The sequence below is a fragment of the Triturus cristatus genome, chromosome 4_1 (genome assembly GCF_964204655.1).
Source record: "Triturus cristatus chromosome 4_1, aTriCri1.1, whole genome shotgun sequence".
In the NCBI taxonomy this organism is placed as follows: Eukaryota; Metazoa; Chordata; class Amphibia; order Caudata; family Salamandridae; genus Triturus; species Triturus cristatus.
Window position 1 is genome coordinate 61,983,501 of NC_140585.1, and position 17,274 is coordinate 62,000,774.

General features: G+C 43.9%; 1 pseudogene across 1 annotated transcript in view; it reads right to left on the reverse strand.

Moving 5' to 3' along the window:
- Positions 1-3,904: 3,904 nt before the first annotated feature.
- Positions 3,905-17,274, reverse strand: part of LOC146839517 (uncharacterized) — a 51,848-nt pseudogene continuing 38,478 nt past the window's right edge. The window contains exon 2 of the transcript XR_014981097.1: positions 3,905-6,048. The product of XR_014981097.1 is annotated as an uncharacterized LOC146839517 (transcript). The remainder of the gene's footprint in view (positions 6,049-17,274) is intronic.

Genomic DNA, 17,274 nt, shown 5'->3' on the forward strand with positions numbered 1-17,274 from the left:
GTGATAATTGACGTTTTGATTATAAAATGTTTTGTTTGTGTATGTATTATGGTCTTGAAGATACAGTCTTATGTGAAGCAAGATGAAACATATGATAACTGTTTGTCTATCTGTCTTTTTTTGGATTGAAGATATTGTTTATGATAACCCAATAAAAATGTAAACAATATTGTTTTGTTGCATAAACTAGGGCTCTGGCCAAGCTCAATAGGCTTTGGTTTTCCCACCCACGGGTGCCTGGACTAAGTTCAGTGCTTTATCGCTTAAACAGAATTCCAAGTTATTGTACCCCCACACAACCCCACTGGGCATATGTGACGGTGTGGTGTCCGTGCCTTCTGGGTTACTAACAGTTCTGTGAAGGGGTCAGGGATTCAGTGGTAACTCAAACCCAATGTTGTTCTTTAGCATAGCACTCACATGTACTGTGCTAGGAAAAGACACTATATATGTTTAAAAGTGTTTATTTCAACCGTCAAATCCTGTTGCTTAGTACTTGATTAATAACCACACAGAATATATTTAGAACAACACTCATGTATGTTACTAGCAGCAGGAATAACATGAACATTTGTAACAAGAGTGGAATGTTCCTATGAGCTGAGCAACTGGAAGACTACTTCTATGTGCTACACTATGAGAGTTTGGAGTAGCTAACTTGCCTCTAGAGTTTTTTGGGACTCGGCACACTGCATACCTGTTCACTTTGGAGAATCTGTGACTATCAGACTTAAGTCAAGAAAGAGTGTTTCCTTTGAAGAAATACACACATCAGCTGGGCTTAGCTCTGCTCCTCTCTGATCGGCTCTCAGCATAGGAACGGATGCTGCAGCCGTCTGGCAGGAGCTCGTGATAAATTGGGGCGAAGACCTCTCTAATTCAGTGGTCAATTCATGAGGTACATATAGTGTTAACCACTGACTTTTACTCTACATTAGTGGACTTCCCATAAATCCGAGACATCACTGCTATGAACCAGCATGATGAATATATGTCAAACAAGACTACATGTATATTTTTCACATTCACTGTCAGACCTTGAAAGGCAGATATCATGGAGCTGGTAGCAGACTTGTGTCGCCTTGTGTGGTAGCACAGTTATTGTTTGGATAAATTGAAACATTCATGAGTTCTCCGAAAGATAATGACATGCTGCATATCGGCCAAACACAGACAGGATAACGTGTTGGGAATTTACAACAGTTGTGTGTCTAGTTATCTATTTGGGAAAATAATATTGTCTGTGATAACCATATAATCATGTAAACAATGTTTAGGTGATATATGTATTTGTATTTTTGTGATTGAAGATTGTTCTAATGAAATAAATGTGCTTTAGGATATAGGCAATGCAGTTTCCTAAATTAAATAAGCATTTTGAGACGAGATGTTCAAGCTTCCTACTCTTTAAGATATCTAGCTACACAGAGATTTGGTCGCTCAGGAAAGGCAGGATAATCCACTGGTGTTAAAAATGTTTTGTACAGCTGGAAATTGAGAACAGAATTCCAGGAGATCACTGCCTAGCCGAAACATCCATAGGATTGCTGTCTGAAAAGCAAAAGCATGGTCAATTAGACCTGATAGACCTATCAGAGAGAGATAGGCATTCTCAGGCCAGGCATTTAACACAATAAAGACTACGTTACCACATCATAACATCTGATATGTCAGTGAAGGAGGTCTGCTTATCCTTATTCCATTTTAAATAGTCAAATTAATGGATGCTCCCACACAGGTTTCCCATCAATAAAGTGTGGTGTCCACAATGGTCGATCCAAGTGTGTTCATCATTCTGTAAGACTTAGATGAAGACTATAGGTAGCTTAAGATACTTGCCAAAACAGACAGAGCCACAACATTTAACCGAGTGTGTCAATTTGACTAATTGTGAATGGGCATTGTGATCTGTAACATTTTAATACAGACACATTATTAGTGAATCCTAATGCCCTTCTTTCTGCAGCTTCTGCGTCTCATAATGATGGTGACAAACAGATAGGATCCCAGGTAGAAGGTGGACACTATGACGCCACAGTCAGCAGCAAATCGATAGGATCCCAGATGACGTCGCAGTCGGCAGCAAACAGATAGGATCCTAGGTAGAAGTTGGACAGTATGATGTCGCTTTAAGGAGCAAGTGTATGGAGACACAATGCTTTACTAAAAGTCCTTTTGCAGCCTAAGAGAGCTGCACACTACTTTTACACATCATCTGACTGAACAGCACAGCCTCAGAGGGTGTCACACTGCTTTTACACAATATTTGATGCAACAGCACAGCCTTGGAGTATGGCACACTGGTTTTATACAACACCAGACACAATGTTGCAAACTTCCAACCAAGGTCTGTAAGGAAGAACAGATTATAAAAATAAATTGGAGAATCACTATTCCCTTCTGTTTGAACAGAGGTCAGAACCTCTGGAACCCTCACAACAATGACCAACATACCTGGGGTTCAAATAAGGCTCTTTAATGAAACTACAGGAATCCTTGAAGGATAAATTGGTGGAAGAGCTCATAGACAACCTCCTGATCCCTAATGCATGAGTAACAGAAGAAAGCATGGCCGTGGTTCTCATGTATAATCCATCAGCAAATTGTATTAAACGGATTATAAAAATAAATTTGAGAATTTTGGAGGTTGGTGAGAAGAAGCTATGAATGGTCCCCTATGTTTGAACAAAGGTCAGAACCTCAGGAACCCTCACAACAATGACCGACATACCTGGGGCCGTTGGTGTAAGTACATCAGACCGTCGGCCCTACTTATGGTAGGCATTCTGACCTACTTGTTTCTTTTCAGGAACACAATGAAAAGACTGGCTGTCTCAAACAGAAAAAATCTGGGGAAAATGACCTAGACTCCCTTGTTGAAAGCTCTCAGTGTATCAAGTACATAATTTATTGGTTTTACAAAATGCAAACTATCACTTTAGGAGTAAAACCAAAAAATCTGTTGGGCAACCGTGTGAAAAATGGCAGCCACTCAGCAAACTTTAGGTGGTCTTAGAGAAGCTCCTGTTGCTCCTCTGAAGACACAGGGATAGCCAGGTTGGTGAAGATCGCTAAATATGGTGGACGGTAGTCCAACGGGGTAGTGGAAGTTGTTACACCTGTTCCTCTGGCAGACCGTGGACACCCTGTCAAACTATAAATGAGCGAGACAGTCTTCAAATGTAACTCAAAATAGAAAAATCACTAAAGAAAGACGGGCCGGATTCCGGGCACTCTATCAAAAATGCAACAAAGCGTTATACCAGCCAAACCAACAGCTCACCCACCAGCCCTGTTTAGAGTTGGACAGATTGTCAGCTTTTCATCGGAAATCCCATTGGGTCTGTCGATGGAAAACGTCTTCCGAAGAAGAACGGGCTCTTGAAGAAAACCCATCAGACATTATTAGATAAGGCAGCGCTATATAAGAACCTTAAAAAAAAAAGACAATTTTGTATTTGACAAATTCATGTTTAAATCCCTGTGGTATGTTTATGGATTATTAACAAGAGGACTGCCAAGATACAGACATATTTTAGCTTTCCTAAATAAATCAGGTATTGATTGGGTAAAAACGACTGAATTAAGTTCCCAAAACAGAAGTGAATACCAGATCTCAGTATTACTGGTAGCACTTCTCTCTTTATTAACACAGAAGGAGAGGGAGTACCATCTCAAGCAAAGAACCGCTTCTCACTCAGAGAAGGCACACTGGCGAGAATAGTCCCCTCTGATACCACCTGCACCAGACTCCCTGCTGAAAGCAGTCATGCTATTGAGATTTGACCCCTCTATCGCTAAATAAACTAGGCTTCTTGCTGACATCACAAATTATCTTTATAGTTTAGGGAATAAATCACATTTAAGATCGCCTTCTATACACTCAGCAGTCAAATACCATGAATTCAAATACATTTTTTGTTTTATTACATATCTAAAAACATACATTTCTTATTAACATGTAAAATCTAGTCATCATTGTGTACATTTCATAGCATCATGATTGTTCTTGCTGTATCATAATTTAGTTCATGTTAATGTTAAAGTAAATCCTGGTACACACCTCTGTAGTGGGGCTTTTAAAGGCTCTTGGGTGTCCATACATGGGTGGTGTTTGGATATGTATCATTAATACAGATCTATTAAATATTGGGTTTCAAATTTATTATGCCACTAATGGCCGTACAAACCCCTTGTTCCAAAATATAAATTCTCCAGTTTAGAACTTGTTGCTGTTAACGTGAAAGTAAAGTGAGTTTGACCCTGGAGCAAACGCCTGTAGTGTGTTATGTATAAGGATGGGTGTGCTGAAAAGCAGTCTTGTTGCTGTTCCTCACTGGCTGGGTGGTGATGGTTTTTCCCCTGTGTGTGTTCGCCGGTGGCTCCGGAGGGTTGATAACCGACTGAATTTCTTTACACATTCAGTGCAATGGTATGGTTTTTTCCCCTGTGTGTGTTCGCTTATGTTTCTGTAGGTTTGAACACTGACTAAAGCTCTTCATACATTCACTGCACTGGAATGGTTTTTCCCCAGTGTGTGTTCGATTATGTTTTTGTAGCTCTGATGACTGACAAAAGCTCTTTACACATTCACTGCACTGGAATGGCTTTTCCCCTGTGTGTGTTCGCTGATGACGCCCGAGATTTGAGGAATCACTAAAACTACTTCCACATTCACTGCAATGGTATGGTTTTTCCCCAGTATGTGTTCGCTGATGTATTTGGAGCTGTGATAACAGACGGAAGCTCTTCACACATTCACTGCACTTGAATGGTTTTTCCCCTGTGTGTGTTCGCTGATGAACCCTGAGATGTGAGGAATCTCTAAAACTACTTCCACATTCACTGCACTTGAATGGTTTTTCCCCTGTGTGTGTTCGCTGATGAACCCTGAGTTGTGAGGAATCTCTAAAACTACTTCCACATTCACTGCACTTGAATGGTTTTTCTCCTGTGTGTGTTCGCTGATGTATTTGGAGTTGTGATAAGTGACTGAAGCTCTTCACACATTCACTGCAATGGTGTGGTTTTTCTCCTGTGTGTGTTCGCTGATGTCTTTGAAGAATTGATAACTGACTGAATGCCTTAACACATTCATTGCAATGGTATGGTTTTTCCCCTTTGTGCATTCGCCGATAATCTTTTAGGAGTGTTAACTGACTAAAGTTCTTCACACATTCATTGCAATTGCACGTTGCTTCTCCTGTGTGTGTTTGCTGATGTCTCTTTAGTAGTGATGACAAACTAAAGCTCTTGCTGCATGTGTTTGATTCTTCTTTCTTGGTTAGTGTCTCTGGGTCTGGTTTAGAATTGTCTGCATCCCATGACTGCGTTTCTGGAGGAGCTAACATGGTTGATAAAGCACTTGTGTTATTCTCACATTCCCGGTATGTGTGTGGTATGTTGGATGCTTGATTTCAGATTTCACAATGAAATATAAGACTCACCAACTGCATATATTATTATTTTGGCAAGTAAAGCTTCTTTGTAGGTGGGTATGTCTTTAGATTACATAATAGTTTTGTGTGTTTATGGGTAAAGATTCTTCTTCTTTCTGGTCACTGCAAATTGGCACAGTCTGTTGTAGATCAAAGACCCATCACCCTTCAGTTGTCTGTCATTGTGTTTTTCTCTTGCTCATGTGGTTTGACCAGAAAGAGTTTATAATACACCTAGCACGCTGAATGGTGGTCTGCCATCATTACAAGAAGCAGAGCAATGCTGTATCCACCTCATACCGAACACATGATCAAAGCTGGTGGTGAAGGCCTGTTTATACAGGAAGTGGTTTGTTATTGTTGTTGCCTTAATTTTCTAGAGTGCATTCTTTATCCTGTTGCGTGGCGGTACACAGCTCAGACTCTTACATCCACGGAATTGCTCTTAACTGCTTCTTCCAGGATCTATCAGTTTATGTTCAGGTTCCTCAGTCTCTGACTGTGCAGATCTTTTCCTGAATATTGGAGCTCATTTTTTCTAGCCGCTTTTTTCAGATGTGCACGAATACTGTCATTATTCACGATCATTTGTGCATTCAAGGCTGGTTTCCTATTGGATGTAAAGAGATTTAAAATCAATTAATGGAAATGTAAAAGAATGTGAATACACAATATTTAACTAGTTGTAAAAGACATCTCTTCTTTACCATTTATGAAAGTTACCAAGAAATATTTCACCATACACAGATATTTAACTAAATCTTCTATTGAACATGTCACTCTTACTTACTTCGGAAAAGGAGCTGATTTGCCAGTGTTCACAGAGTAACTTAGTACAGAAAGAGCACACATGGAGCGCCCTCTCGCTAGAGACACAGCTTTAGGAAGATGCAAGATTTTATTTAAACAAGAAGGGATTGTGGAAAAGGAGATGGATCAGGATGTGCTGCTGTCACTTCAGTTTCATGAAGTGTATAACAACAGTAACCCTTTCAAGAACCATATGATAAAGAAAACTCTTCAGGAAGTATATAAGGAAACGCTTCAGGAAGTATATAATAAAGGTAACGCTTCAGGAAGTATATAATAAAGGTAACACCTCAGGAAGTATATAACAAATGTAGCTCCATTCACACTCTTCTTGACAATACTTTCCAGCTCACACTGGAGCAGCTGAAGTTTCAACTCCTGTCTTTACTTTTCTGTTTGTTGAGTTATCTTTGCCACATTCCTAGGGATGGTTCACACATTTGTTGGAAGATTGCAGTATTTATAATAGAGATTCCATCACAACCAGTAACATACCTGTGATATCTCTGCTGCCAATACGTGTCTGCTTTTTGTCTCTTTCTACCTTACCATGGTTTCTGACAATGTTTTGCGTTTGGTGCCAGCATGCTTCTCTGTCGGTGGATGGAGCATCGGCAGAGTGGGACAAGATGTCCGTTGCTTGAGGGTGAGTGCAGCATTTACACCGTTGCACCTTTCTTACATTCAGCTTTACCTTACTCCCTGTTCATCACCTTCCATACTCCCTTATGTCTGCGTACTCGCTCAGCAGGGTTCATTGACAGCTAAAGCAAGGGAGTGACTCGATGCACACAGCAGACATAAGGTAATGTCTGATAGTCAAACAGTCATGGTTGGCAGTACAAGGATCACAAGCGTCATCAGAGAAGCTCGCCCGGAGCATACAAACGGAGGAAGTGCACAGGTAGATTCTTATGAAGTACAAACAGAGAAGGCGAACATGTAGGTACACGTTCCTTTATTTGGGTCTGTTTCAGGCTTTTACTGAGCTGGGTATTGTATTGTATTGTATTGTAGGCAGTCTTGTATAGCGCGTAGTTACCCTCGGGCATCCCAGCGCTTGGTGTGCCTGTCTCTTATTTCCGCTGCTGATAAAGGAAATTACTGCATGGGTGCTACCACTTTGACTCTTTACAAGAGGGGAGCAGAGCCTTAGAATGCACAACACCTGGAGACCTCCTGCCTTGAGGGGAAGGTGAGGGTCCCGGTGTCAGACAATATCAGCAAGGGACATAAAAGGATCTTAAGAAACACAGCGGAAGAGAGGCGAAATCGTCAGCCCAGATGGAGAAGAGCCGGGTCTTCCACTGTTTCTGGATCAGTAAGTGATATTGAATCTTTCTAAGGTTAGGAGGCATAGTATTCCATTGGGTCAGAGCTAAGACATGGCAGGAGCAACCTGTCGTTCCGGCTCTGCTATGATGAGGGATGTGGACCAGGGTTAGATTGGCGAAGCGTAGTGTTCTGGAGGGCATGTAAAATTGCATCTAGGCAGCTAGGCTGGGTACTCCTTGGATCTCTGTTTTTTTTAGTTAAGTTTTAAACAGTTGTCATGCATCCATCTGGCCACCACCGTTTTTAGATTTGGCACATAAGCCAGTGGACTGCTGACAGGGACATAATTAGCTGAGTGTCATCAGCAGACAACACTAGTGAGATATTCCAAAAGATTTCACTACCTCTGTCAGAGGTCTGACGGAAATATTAACAAGCATTGGCATAGCCAACAGGTCTCGCCTTTGGGAACTTATAAGTGTTTAACCATGCAACAGTTAATGTTGTTGCACCAAGGATATTGTGCTACATAACTAAATACTTATAAGGTCCCAAAGGCGAGACCTATTGGCTATGCCAATGCTTGTAATTTTCTGAGATGGTTCCTAAACATTTGGAATGCTTCAGCTGGCACAATACAGGCAGGGACCACAATAGAAGATTAAAAGAGCCCTCGTCTCTGTCTTTCCCTCGAGCCTCCTGTATCACAGGCCCGGGTATTAGAGTAGAGATTTCTTTGCATGCTTAGGGGCATACTCTGTGTGCAGTAGGGTATACAGGGAGGGTGCCCCATGGAAGCTCACAACTACATTGCTACCAGTTGCATGCCTTCAAGTCATCTCCAGCATACCCCCCCGTGAACGTGCCACGTAGTGCACAGCCACATCTGTACCGAACACCAGGCACCATGCTGCAGGAAATCTTGGGCCCAATGGAGAGGTGGTGCTTGTTTAGACCCCTAGCCCTGGTGGCCTGGGTGCCCTTCACCTCCATAAGACACAATGGCAAAGTTTTGGCATGCAAGGTAGATACGGCCATGTCTTAAAACTTACCTTGAGCATGCCCAAAAGGTTCAGGGTGAAATTCGCATAGCAACGCCTGACGCCATAGCACAGGTTGTCCTATAACAGATAGATAGAGAGGAGACATTCAGGACTCTTCAGCCACATGGAAGGCTCTAACTAACAGGAGATAGTTATGTTTAAATCCTTTTGTGCCCCCCCACTTACCAAAAAAATGAATGTCCAAGCATACATGTTTTTGGAATTGTTACTTAGAATTGTTGCCACAGTACCGCGCGGATTGCCGCTCACATCGCGCTCTGCTTTGTTGCTCTAGTGCGCTTTTAAAATACTGTAAAAACTTATCTGTACCTTGATTGTATTTTTTTAAAATCACGGCTTAGCCAAAACTTGCACTCCTCGCTGATTTCCTGATACTCCCCTCCTCAGGCCCCCAGCCTATCGGCGGTAAGGAGGAGGAGTAGGAGGGCGGGGCTCAGCTACTTATGTCCACGGCAGCGCGGGAACAGGGAATTGTTGCCACAGTACCGCGCGGATTGCCGCTCACATCGCGCTCTGCTTTGTTGCTCTAGTGCGCTTTTACAATACTGTAAAAACTTATCTGTACCTTGATTGTATTGTTTTAAAATCACGGCTTAGCCAAAACTTGCACTCCTCGCTGATTTCCTGATACTCCCCTCCCCAGGTCCCCAGCCTATCGGCCGTAAGGAGGAGGAGTAGGAGGGCGGGGCTCAGCTACTTATGTCCACGACAGCGCGGGAGCGCAGCGGATGCGTGCAGCGGGCGCACCGTCAGCGCGCCGAAGGCGCGCCAAAGGCCAGCCCGTCTGCACCCGTCCGCACCCAGCCGGGACCAGGGACCAAAAGTAATGGTCATTTTATTACGTACTCCTCCAAAATGCTGCGCTCATTGGCTATCCACAGCTCACCCCTCAACCTGCCCACTTCTAAACGTCTCAGGCAATACAACATATACTCCGAACCTCCCCCTCAAGATATTCCCTTTATCCCTGGCCTTCACCACCCTATTACCACTATTCCTAAATCTCCAACGTGGGTTGCTTTACGCATTCTATATCTTAACACCCGCTCGATGGTCAAACACCAACTGGATATTTTTCTGTTACTCAGCTCGGAGAAACCGGACATTCTCCTGATTACCGAGACTTGGCTCACCCAGGATTCTGCACCCGACATCTTAGCAGCACTTCCCTCGAAATACTATATACTAGCAGAAAATCGACCTCAGGGCAAATATGGTGGCGGAGTCGCTGCCATCATTCACAGAGACTATGTGTTCAATGCTCTTACCCCTCTGGCCCTTCCTGAGGTGGAAAACCTAGTCATTAAACTAAATGCCGCAACCGGCTCTATTATCTTTGTGCTACTGTACCGACCCCCCCATGCTACGCCCACTTTTCCGTCTGCCCTGCGTGAGCAAATGGCCAATCTGTATACTAACTATGCCAGTATCCTACACATTGGCGATCTGAACTATTGATTTAATGACGCTGGGGGCGGGACACAGGCTGCGGAACTCACGGATTCTCTCACCTACCTGAACTTTTCTCAACATGTTTCCTCTCCCACCCATGTCAAAGGACATACTCTGGACCAAATTTGGTCCTCTAATCTTAACCTTTCGGAGCCCACTGTCTCACCTTGCATATGGTCTGACCATCATTTAATTAGTTTCACTATCACCACCCTTACTAAAAACAAGATCCCTTTAACTGTCGGAGGCATGTCTAGAAAATGGAACTCTGTCGACAAAGCTGGCTTCACTAATTTCTTAGCTAGATCCATACCTCCCTTTATTCCAGATCCTAACTCCATGAACACCGCGATTTCAGACTGGTTATCAAAGGCTTGTGATACCTATGCCCCTCTCACTAAATTCTCACGGTCTCGTCATACTGACTCGAGTTACGGCAAAAAGAAAGGAAATGGAGACTTAACTACTCCATGGAGGACAAATCTCTGTTCTCCTTAGCCCGGAACAATTATAAAAAGGCCATACGCCAAGCCAAAGCTGCATTTTTTTCTGCCAGAATACTCAATGCACAAAACAAATCCAAATTTGTTTTTTTAATATAATTAACGATCTCTGCAATGCAGACAGAACTCACCTTGCTCAGCCTCCCTCTCAGGAGTTATGTAACTCCCTCAATTCCTATTTTGTGAATAAAATATCAACCATTAAAGCCAGCATTCCCGCCATTTGCTGTACAGATAATACTGACGCTGTCACAACTAACTCCCTTGTTCTGGATCATTTCCCTGCATTATGTCCCCAAACTTTATTAGATCTGTTGGCTCGTATCAAATCTGGCTCCCCCAACGACTGTTGCCCCCCGCATATTCTAAAAGAGGTCCTGTCAATTCTCCCCCATGGCTTGCTCCCCTTCCTTAATGAGTCTCTCCTCCAAGGTAAGATCCCCACGGCTTTTAAAAATGCGATTCTGGTCCCACTATTAAAAAAAACCTGGGGCCGATCCTATGAATCACTCCAACTACCATCCCATCTCCCTGCTCCCTTTCTTTGCTAAGATTCTCGAGGCCCATGTTGCCAGGTCCCTCTCGCACTTTATCGAACACTCTAACCATCTAGAACCCAGCTGGGTTTCGCCCTGCACACTCCACCGAAACGGTCATCCTCGCAGTGTTAGACACCTTGCGAGCTAACGTTGACAAAGGCATCCATCAGGCACTTATCCTTCTGGATCTGTCAGCTGCGTTCGACACGGCGGATCATAACATCTTATTATCCTGTGTCAAACAAGCAGGCATACAAGGCCCAGCATATAACTGGATCCAATCTTTTCTTGTAGACAGAACACAGGCTGTTCGTCTGGGCACTTTCACCGCCCCTAGGATTGCCACCCCACGCGGGGTCCCTCAGGGCTCATCCCTCTCCCCTCTCTTATTTAACCTCTATCTCAAACCCCTCATCACCTCTTTAAAACACAGGAAGGTCACGGCTTTCAACTATGCTGATGACCTCCAACTTGTATTTACACTGGATGGTTCAAACCCTGTTTCTGAATTTCAAGCCACCATGCTTCACATCCAGCGTTGGATGAACATTAATCACCTTAAACTAAATCCCGGCAAGACTGAACTAGTCCTGCCGGGATCTAGTTTAATCTCGTGGGGGCCCCATTATTGGCCATCCGATTTTGGACCACCCCCCATCCCTTCCACCTCAATAAAAAGCCTCGGAGTCACCATAGACGCTGACCTCTCGCTTAGAGGACAGGTGGGAATGGCATCTTTCAATTGAGGAAAATTAGGAAAATCGCTCACCTTCTCACCCCCCCGGCTCTCATCCAGGCAGTGATAGCCCTTGTAATTTCTCTCCTTGACTTTTCTAATGCCATTTACCTTGGCTTGCCTATGTTTCTGCTCAAACGCCTTCAAATAGTGCAGAACCAGGCTGCTAGATTAATATTTCAGCAACCAAAATGGCTCTCTGCCAGACCTCTTCTGGCTCAACTCCACTGGCTCCCAATTGCACAACGTACTGCTTTTAAGACCGGATGCCTAATTTTTAAGGCCCTGCACTGCAGAAGCCCTAAATTTATCAGTGACCTGATCGTAAAACATACCCCTTGTCGCAACCTACGGTCTAGTCACCTCCGGTTGCTCGCTACCCCAACTATCAAACTCAAACGACAGGGGGGGCGCAGGTTCTCGTATCTAGCATCCAGACTCTGGAACTCTCTGCCCCTCGACATCAGAGCACATGAAATCTTAATGGGTTTCACAAAGGCTCTTGAAACATGGCTGTTCGCGCTTTCACTTGACTAGCTGTCCGTAAACATCTCTGTGCAACAATCAGCGCCATGAAACCGTCCGGTGTCCGTGCGCTCTACAAGTGCTTATTAACATAACATATTAACATAACATACTAGTGAACACTTCTTGGGGTGCATAGGCCAATTACTTGCACATGGGCATGGTTCTATAAATGTCAGTTCGCTATTGCTGAATTGCGGAGTCTGAATCTAGGCGCATGCTGAAAAATAATCTGATGAGCACAGCAGCAGACATGGGCATATCTCGCTGCATAGGCAAAACTGGGGCAGTGCATTCCGTGTTGGTGCCTGCAAAAGATTGGCATAGCTGAGTCAGACATGTCACGCCACTAGCCTTTCAGATGCAAGCGCATGTCTGGAAATGTCCCAGACCCCAGTTTCCTGGCAAGTCCTCAGGGTTGTAACACAAAGGCCCCTGTGTAGCTGACGGGCCCCACCCTACAGGGGACTCCACAAGCCAACGAACCCTAAGAATATTTTTGAGATATGGAGTGTAGGTGGTCCCCTATGACATTTTTTGGGGGAGTGGGGGAGGGGGGGGGGCATCATCTTGCGTTAAGTCCCCAGACTCCATCTCTCTTTTAATGTGTGGTCTTTGGGTCCATTCCCCACATTGTGGACAAACACTTTTAAAAATGTAACTTTTGCTCTATTTTATCATGTTCCTTTTCTGGCTCTCACCTGGCGTAGAAGCAAAAACAGTGTCTGCCCGCTGCCTGTGAAAAAAAAGAGAAAAAAGCCTCGGGGGCCAGAAACGCTGCAGTATTCCATTAACACAGAACTAGTCCTTACTGGTTCCTACCCACCCACCAGAGGCAACTTGGCTTTAACGTGATAGAGAAAAATCAAACACAAACGCGGCCCCGTGGCAGCGTAAGTGAAACAGTACTGGGCTAAGAAGTGGGAGGGGTGGGGGGAGTGCGAGTGAACACACAGCGATTCCCTTGCGGGAGCGAGCAAACATATGTTGCCACAGCTTGCTCCCGCAAGGGAATCACCAAATCTGCATGCATTGCCATTGAAAGCAATGCAATGCGTGCACGTTTTTGGCTGAAAAGCCGAAGCGATTTCCATAGGTTTTTTTCCTAAGCAGCGCATGTGCGCTGCGTAGGCGAGACCTAAAAAGGGCAGGACCGAGCTCCGAACCCAGAGGGATGCCGGGAGCCAGTCCTCTTGGGATGGGGCAAAGAGAGAGGGCATATATTGAAAAGACACCCTCTACATGCCAACATTGGTCATGCCCAGTGCAGATCTATCTACACTGCATCACAACCCCATCAGCAACGGTACCAAGTTCCACACCAAGTATTCAAAAGAAGGTCAGCTCAGTACTTTGGTTGGGACAGATTCAAGACATTCATGAAGAGTTCTGGCTCTTCACCGATGCGCAGATAGGTGTAAGAGGTTCAACCCGCTTCTTTACAGCGCAAACTAAGGCCTACACTCGGTGGCTGCAGATCATCAGGTGGGAACTGCTGAAAATGATGAGCACCACCGAAGATGGCCTCAACGAAAAGAAAAAATGCCCGCCATCTCCCTAATGGTGATGCAGCACCGGTATGTGTTGGACTTAATGATCACAATGAAACGGTGCGTGCGCGAAGATAGGGACAGCGTGCTGTACCTTCATCCCCATTAAAAACCTGTACAATGGAACACTGTCAATCGCCATCTAAACACTGCACAACCTACAGCAGGTCATAATTAAAGAAGGAGGTACCCCAAACATAGAATGATTCACATGTTTGTTTACCTGGGTACCAAGGTGGATCGCAGGCCTATGCAAAGCCTTGTTACAAGTGGTTGTAATCTTGCTCTTGCTGTGCTGCACTGTACAACTATTATGTGCCCGTGTGAAGAACATTCCCATGGGTAGGACGCAGGCAAAAAGGAATTGGGTTTCATGTCAGTACAAAAGGAAAAGAACATTCTTTAAAGATCAAAGAGATAACTTGCTACAGGGGTCACACTGAGGGGGCATTCAGTAAAGAATGGTCAGGTGATTGTGTGTCTCAGCAGCACCCATTACACTATATGTTGACTTGGGTAACGGGTCCCTGTTTGACTCAATCTAGCAGCATTCACCATTTTGGAAGGGGACACAGATGTTACTAGGTGCATCCATCAAAATATCATGGGGTCTGTGTTGCTAGTTATCCTCCAATGGAGGAAGGTCATTACCCTGAGAGATGCAGGTGCTGACGGGACTATAGTTGGGAGGAAGTATCCCAAGCACAAGGAGATTCTCCTGGTGCTGGTTGGCACAGGCTGGCTATCCAGTGGGGATGACATGTAGTGCACGATTGCTTGAGATTAGGTAGAAATTAATGGTAAGTCTACCACAGCCAATGGAGGGTTGAGCGAGAAGCAAGGGGTAATGATGTGATTGACCCTGGTTAAGTCCCAGGACCAGAAGCCTCTCATGGATACGTCTACTGTTGCTTGGACAGTCAGATCAAGCTTCATGTTTCTGTCATAAAATTAGACTGAGATTGTCTTTGTGACAGAATCACTGCAAATGTCCAAAATCTTGAAGTAGGAGTTCTGCAGCCACACCTTGTTAAGTTCTTTCACAAGCTCAAAAGACAAGGAAGAACAGCTTGATTCCTGATAGAGAGCACATGCAGCAACATATGGACTTGCGAGATAGACCACAGCAATAGGGATAATATTCTCACAGATTAGAGTTCTCTCAAGAAGTTCAACCTCGCTTAAGACTTTGTGGTACCCATTTCACAGCAATAGCTATAAACGTCAAGTGTGTACGCTTAGATATGACTTTACAATATGTAGTTTGGCAGATTTCAGTCTAGTAGTAAATCCTGCTGACACCGTATCCTTTTCTAAAGTTGGAATAATGTCCCTGCAGTGACTTCGGATCAAGAGCAGATGTAAATAATGGCAGCTACGAAATATTTCCATTATTGTGTCATTTGAGGCGTTGAGACATTTGGTGAGAGTTGAAATACTGAGACTTTTGGAAATGATCAAGAAACCTGTGTGTGCGGCGAACAGTTAAACTCTGGACGTCAATGGCCACATGAAAAGTATAACGGAGTCAGTGAGCCTGGAGGCTTGAAAAGCCACAAACTACAAAAAAGCTCTGGTATGGACAGCAGAAAAAGTGCAAAGAAAAAAAAGGCTACATCATGGTAAAAAAGGCTGGTCCTTTGACCGTCTGGAATCAGAGTGCTCATCGTTGTGAAAATAAACCTGAAAAGGAACTAAGTGTAGTGCAATGAACAGGAGCAGGAAGAAGTCCTGAGCAGGAAGACGTCCTTACCAGACACCTGAACACACCTAGCTGTCAAGTGCAGGAGCTGGAGAAGCATTTCCTTGGGGTCTCGTGATCAGTCAGTGGTGATGAGGCAGTATTACAGGCAGGCACAGTGCTTTCAGGGACGCCAATGCTACACCACTTCAACTAAAACTTGAATTAAAAAGGTCAAGAAAGCAAGGCATGCTCTGGCACAGGTTAGAAATCAGACACAGCACAACATAGTAAACCACACACAAAAGGGGCAATGTCCAACCACAGCTACAACGTGAAAGAAGAATTTGACTGTCACCAAGAGTTACAAAAAGGAGCAGCTAAAAATAAACAGAAGGTGCTGCGACCCTCTTGGGGAGATACAAAGCCAAAAACATTTACTGTGTGTAGGAGCACGAATTGGGGTCTCAAATAACATTGAGTCCTATGTCCAATGATAACTTTGGGGATAGCGCTTGGATGTTTTCAGAAGTCTTTAGAACTCAGTGGCTCTTCCTACGTTTGTAAACAAAACTAGTCAATGGGAAATTGGTGCCAAATAGAAACTGGACAACTCTTGAACCTGAGTCCTTGCTACTGTGTTTCAAGTTATAAACATTAAAAAAGCCCTCCTTTCCCACAATAACATTTAAGACACACAAATCAAGAATATGTAGTGGTAGATAAGGGGTCGCACATCAAAATTAATGTATGCACGGGCTGCAAAGTAAGTTGTATCATAACCTAACATGAAAGAGTAAATATGGTGCCACTCAGGGTAAGGAACACCCCACTACCTTGGGTGTAGAGAATGCAAGTGACATATGTGGCTTGTGCATTGGCTTACAACAGGAGAAACCCTGGCACTCAAGATATTTTAAGTTCAATTGATGACATAGTTCTGTCCAACCTAGCAAAAGAGAACAGGAGAAATCCTCCTGAAACAGGAAACACGGGAAGTTACATTTATCAAGACATTCATTAATTTATTTGATAAATATCAGTGTAACAAACTTTGATACAAGAAGTTGCAAGGACTTGGACAGCTGTATCTCAACAACTTGTAGTGTGGTAGGAACCAATCCAAAAGTATCGGTCTCTCGGCCGTAATGCTCGGAAAAGCATTCTGGGAAGAACTGCTGCATGGTTCTTCCCAGCTATGGATGAGAGCAATTCCAAGCCCACACCTTTTAACCACACAGCAGAGAAGCCCCGTCGTTGTATCTAAGTGCTCTTCTCAGTCCAGTCCTGATGAAGACTCCACCGTGAGGATACCATTTAATCCTGCACCTTAGGGGTCGAAACGTCGACAACACACTGACAACATACAACACAAACTCTGGCGACAATGTTATAAAATAGTGGTTGTCCATTAGAGCTATGTGTATTTGCAGGAACTATCTCAGGCCAGAAAAGTTCATACCATGTATAACTGATGTATATATGTCACAAACACCTTTTCCCTGTCCTTCACCCACACGTTACCACTCAATTCCCATTCCCTTCTTCCTTCTCTATCCACACCAAGAGCACTGTAATATACTGCACTGTGATATTAATGAGCAACTGTGTTACAATCATCTACTAATGCTTTGAATTTAATTGCATTAGATGTTTCTGTGTAAAGTAAATAAATTGGACTTATGTCACAACGAAAAATTG